The sequence below is a fragment of the Salvelinus sp. IW2-2015 genome, linkage group LG17 (genome assembly GCF_002910315.2).
Source record: "Salvelinus sp. IW2-2015 linkage group LG17, ASM291031v2, whole genome shotgun sequence".
In the NCBI taxonomy this organism is placed as follows: domain Eukaryota; kingdom Metazoa; phylum Chordata; class Actinopteri; order Salmoniformes; family Salmonidae; genus Salvelinus; species Salvelinus sp. IW2-2015.
In genome coordinates this window covers 14,382,304-14,388,303 of record NC_036857.1, presented here as the reverse complement: position 1 = coordinate 14,388,303, position 6,000 = coordinate 14,382,304, and the positions used below count along the sequence as shown (strand labels likewise).

General features: G+C 40.4%; 1 protein-coding gene across 2 annotated transcripts in view; it reads left to right on the top strand.

Annotated features, from left to right (window-relative positions):
* Positions 1-5,752: 5,752 nt before the first annotated feature.
* Positions 5,753-6,000, top strand: part of LOC111977094 (oxysterol-binding protein-related protein 2) — a 31,408-nt gene continuing 31,160 nt past the window's right edge. For both annotated transcript variants that reach the window (XM_024006402.2, XM_024006398.2), the window contains exon 1: positions 5,753-5,838. The gene's annotated coding sequence lies outside the window, so the exon portion shown is untranslated. The remainder of the gene's footprint in view (positions 5,839-6,000) is intronic.

The window sequence follows — 6,000 nt, the reverse complement described above, 5'->3', positions numbered from 1 at the left end:
TAGGTAGAAGATGCATAGGCCTACTACAAACATAGGCTATATGCTATTCAATTCAGACTTAAACAATATTTGGACAGTATAGGCCGGCTGGTGCAAAGCTGACCTTTGCAGGAAATGGATGACACGAATATAATTAATTCAGCCCAAATTTACTGGTAACAATTAGGCAATGTTTCATATGATACCCCTGCCTTTCTTAGCTGGACAAATCCATAAAATAACATATACAGTTCTGCTTATAGAACATGTTTACCAGGGGGGTTTCTAGGATTTCAGGACATTGGGGGCTTAGCCCAAAGCCAGAGGTGGAATTTCAACAGCTAAATGCATCAGTCTGGTGCACTGTGTGATGAACATAGAGATATTAGATCTACTAAGAATGTTGTTAAACATGAATTCATGTGGGTGAACAATCCATTTAAAATAGGGCTTGAAGAAAGTATTGCATGTTCCCCAAGTGCAGGGGGTTTGAAAATGTTCCTGCTATAACAATTCATTTCTCCAAGTCGCCCCACCTTCACAACAAATCTAAAGGTGGTTGAGGCTGACTAGTTGCAGATACTTATCATCTTACAATACATAGGCAAGATCTTTTGCGTTTATGAGCTATTGAGAGACCCCTTACCATCTCTGCCTAGCAGCTTTCACACTACTAAAATGACTAAATAATTGAGGTAACAGTCATTTCAATATAGCTTATTCTCGTTTTCATGACTTACAATCAATGACATAGCCTACCTACATGAATGCCGACAAAGATGCATAGCCTCTTGTCATTTATTTTCAAACACCCAAGTAGGCATATTAGATTTCAAATAAGTAGTTGCATCATAAAAATTGGGAAGAAGTGGAATAATAAAATACTAAAAGGAATAACAGTACTGTTCTTACTGACAAGCACACTAATTATCCTATAATATAATAGCCCATCATAAGGAATAGGACCTGTTCCACTGACTTACATCAGCTAATGTGAAAGAAAGAAATTAAACTGAAAATCTCAAGAAGACAACATGCCATAGCCTAAATCTACCCAGGACTACACCCTAATCAAATTATGTATTTTTTTCCCACTCTCTCCACTAGGATAAAACGTATACTTTGGGGATTTAAGGTAGCATGACTGAACAAGCTTGTTATTGAACAAATAAGCTAATTAGCAGTCCGTGAGTAGACTAGTTTTAAAACGGGCCAGGACATGGTTTATTTATCAAATGCTTCCCTCAAATTCATAATAGAAAAAAAAACATACACTACCGTTCAAAAGTTTGGGGTCACTTAGAAATGTAATTGTTTGAGAAAGAAAAGCATATTTTTTGTCCATTAAAATAACATCAAATTGATCAGAAATACAGTGTAGACATTGTTAATGTTGTAAATGACTATTGTAGCTGGAAACGGCAGATTTTATATGGAATATCTACATAGGCGTACAGAGGCCCATTATCAGCAACCATCACTCCTGTGTTCCAATGGCACGTTGTGTTAGCTAATCCAAGTGTATCATTTTAAAAGGCTAATTGATCATTAGAAAACCCTTTTGCAATTATTTTAGCACAGTTGAAAACTGTCGTTCTGATTAAAGGAGCAATAAAACTGGCTTTCTTTAGACTAACTAGTTGAGTGTCTGGAGCATCAGCATTTGTGGGTTCGATTACAGGCTCAAAATGGCCAGAAACAAATAACTTTCTTCTGAAACTCGTCAGTCTATTCTTGTTCTGAGAAATGAAGGCTATTCCATGCGAGAAATTGCCAAGAAACTGAAGATCTCGTACAATGCTGGGAGCGCAAACTGGCTCTAACCATAACAGAAAGAGGAGTGGGAGGCCCCGGTGCACACCTGAGCAAGGAGACAAGTACATTAGTGTCTAGTTTGAGAAACAGACGCCTCACAAGTCCTCAACTGGCAGCTTCATTAAACAGTAACCCTAAAACACCAATAAAAAGAAAAGATTAAGATGGGAAAAAGAACACAGACACTGGACAGAGGAACTCTGCCTAGAAGGGCAGAATCCCAGAGTCGCCTCTTCACTGTTGACGTTGAGACTAGTGTTTTGCGGTACTATTTAATGAAGCTGCCAGTTGAGGACTTGTGAGGCATCTGTTTCTCAAACTAGACACTCTAATGTACTTGTCCTCTTGCTCAGTTGTGCACACGCACCCACACACACACACACACACACACACACACACACACACACACACACACACAACACACACACACACACACACACACACACACACACACACACACACACACACACACACACACACACACCACACACACACACAACACACACACACACACACTGCACAAAGCTCCTGGTTAACCCCTTACAGGGTTATTACCAGCCTCTCCAGGGTCTAATGCAGGCTGATAGTCACCACAGCTCCTAAAAAGCACATTAACAATAGATTAACACGCTGCAATGGCAATCTTCAAAGACCAATAATGGAATAATATCATAAAGTAAGTCATAGTGAGTAGCTGTGAGCTTCCGCCAGGGATCATGTAACAATGTTACATAAAACCTATCAAAGCGGATTTGCACAGAGATAGTACATGAAAGGCTGTCAGCCTTGCAAAACGTCCTAGTGAAGAGCCATTATCTATCTATCTATCTATCTGTCTGTCTGTCTGTCTGTCTGTCTGTCTGTCTGTCTGTCTGTCTGTCTGTCTGTCTGTCTGTCTGTCTGTCTGTCTGTCTGTCTGTCTGTTCTTTGTTAACTGTTTGAAGATGGACATTTCTGCAAGATATGCCATCTGCTAGGTTGGGCATAGTGCAAACAAGGCGCTTTGTGGTGCCAGGACTACCATGGCTGCATCCTTGGCAGAGCCAGGCTTTGGCATGGAATCACAGACGGCACCGGGGCCCAGCGTTTTATCGTTCACAGAGCTGGAACAGGGAGGGAGAGAACCAACACTCACTAAACATGGAGATAGTCCTTAATGATCTAACACCTTTTTCTTTCTCTACCAGTTTAGATATTTGAAGTCYATCCGCTCTGGATATACAGGATCATAGACTATTACCCATATGGAAAAACTGCTGTCCAAGCAATTCTTTACCATACAATAATTGGAATCCAGTCATCCTCAACATAAGTTTTGAGAACTTGTAATGGCTATTATCTATTAGCAGTGCTATTACATAAGTATGCCAGCATTCTCAGAGACAGATTTAAACCATAATTTAACTACTGGTGGGATATAAAGTAACATACTTTTTTTATAGTATGAATAACAAACATTTCCTCTGCTTTCATCCCAGAATAACTGTAATAATGATATCAATATTAGGACTCCCTACTGCTCTGTTGTCCCTTCAGAGGCCTAGATGAACACAGTTTCTGGGGCCCTCTGGCGGTGCACTGCCACCAAGTCTCCAGAGTGATGGTTGGGATGCCAACAATGATGATAACTATATGCTCATCTTTCATCTGGCCTTGTTATTTTTTTTCCTCTGCTTGTGTGTTGACATGGTGAGTGACACAAAGGAATATAAATAGTAAAAAGATGTGACACAAATCACAGCAAATTATATTTACATTGATACAGTATGTGACCTTCGTATGCACGGGAAATCATACATTCAATTTGAGCTGTCTTTTGGTCAAATGGGCAAATACTAATGTTCTCAAAACATCTGGATTGCCTTCAATTAACTCTCAAAATAGTTACAGATTTCACTCATTAACATATTTAATCTAGGGAGACAGCATATCATGAAAACTGAATAGATTTCTGATCAAACTGACTGTGGAAGATCAAGAAAATATATCACAGTTCTCTACCTTCACCTAGTGGGGATATGAGGAACAGCCAGTAAGGACATTGCAAGGGAAATCAGGGCGTCAGCAAGAAGTAGCAATATATATGACTACCCCCTGAAACAATGAATATGACTACTCCTTGAAGTAAACAACATACCCTCACAGAAAAATAAGTATGTGATAAGTAATTTGTGAAAAGCCTATTTGATTATAAAATATTTGGCACATCAATTTCAATGTTTCCTACGCTCAAAGCTTTCTTGTTCAATCTAAATTCCATAAGAATAAAATAGTTTAGGACCCATAGTTGTGATATGCCAAGAGAGAAATAAATAAATAAAATTCTCTGAAGCCCTTGAACAAAACTAGTCTGTGGCATTCTCCAGCCCTGGTTATCTGTGTAATTACCGTTCATAATGCTGAATGAATGACTCTCTCTCTGAAGCTGGCTCAACAACTTCTCTTGGGTTGCCGTGAACCATCAGAGCGATGCCGCTTCAACAATGGCCATAATTATCCACTCTCTCTGTACATTCTCCCTGGTTTTCAGGGGGGTGTGAGTAGACAAACAGGTCTGTGTTTTATTGGGCAGTGCTTGAATGGAGAAAACAACTCCCTCACTCATCAAATCATCAGACTTATGCAACACAAGTTGGCCAAGATCCTGTCTGATCCACCCAACATCTCATCTGCTCTCAGCGAATGATCGAAGTTGATTGTTATGCTCTCTCTCCCTCCTCTCGTGTCTCTCTCTTATCTGAAACACACACACACACACAAAAACAACTCCCTCACTCATCAAATCATCAGACTTATGCAACACAAGTTGGCCAAGATCCTGTCTGATCCACCCAACATCTCATCTGCTCTCAGCGAATGATCGAAGTTGATTGTTATGCTCTCTCTCCCTCCTCTCGTGTCTCTCTCTTATCTGAAACACACACACACACACACACACACACACACACACACACACACACACACACACACACACACACACACACACACACACACACACACACACACACACACACACACACACAATCATCTGCAGTGAGTGCATATTTGTGACAGGGTCACTGCAGGTCATGGCAGCAGCCAGTAGTCATTGCTTTATGATGATCTAAGGACAGGTGGGTGTATCAGTCACTGCTGCCTCCATTATCAATGCACAGAATAATACATGGCAACCAAACATATTCCTCATTAATAATGCACTGCCTCCTGATTACTGCTATAGATCTACTCCCATCCCTCCCAGCTTTATCTTTGGTGCAGGACATGCTGGAAGTAGGTAGACCGGGAATGAAAAATACTCCCCCTGTCAGTTGCTGTATTTGATTGCCTAATGTGTCTACAATTGTCTGTCAATGTGATATCATTCACTTTAGAACACAGTTTGACATATTTGTAGAGGCGGTGTCTCTACTACAGTCCCATGGTTCTCTCATCGTCACCAGCATCATCAGTAAAGCATTATCAACTTCAATACAACCAACAATTACCATTCACCATTCACTGAGCCTTCATGCAGACATGCTTGTGCACTTGGCTTTGGCAGTGTCCATGAGAGCAGACAGAATGAGTTGGCTGTTGATGTTGTGTAGTAATGCCATGGGATTAGGAGATTTCAGATATAAATGATCAAAATGAAAAACAACAAGGTGGTGTGGTAAGAAAATCGACCAAGTATTTTCCATAATCATTAATGATTTCCTCTGACCTCTGGAAAAATGATTGTTGGGTCACATATCACTTTGATAGTAATTCGATATTTTGCCATACACCTTATCCCTAATGTGGATAAAACATGTTTTTGTATCCTAATACTGAGTACAGTGTGTAATGTTATTTACAGTAGTAGTACACTCTGTTCTTCTTCCAGCCTGTCAGCATGTGTTTGTGTGGATCAGGCGGTCCATTCACGGATGCACGATTGGCCGGTTGGCTTGTCATGAGACCGCCCCTGTGGTCAAGCATTTCCGCTTCTGTGTCAATTCACACGGAGCATTTGGTCACCCTGTCAAATTAAGTCAAGCGTCACCAGGTGTCCCAAATCTTCAGGTACAGTAATTATTTAACACTATATGTGACAGTTCTCTGAGTTTTGTGCATGGAATGTAATGTAATGAAATGAAGCGAAAACTTGTGCTTAAGCTTTGTTTTGATGCTAGCTAACAAGCTTTTCTCGACGAGCTCTCGGGACCAGTTAGCTAACTTTCTAGC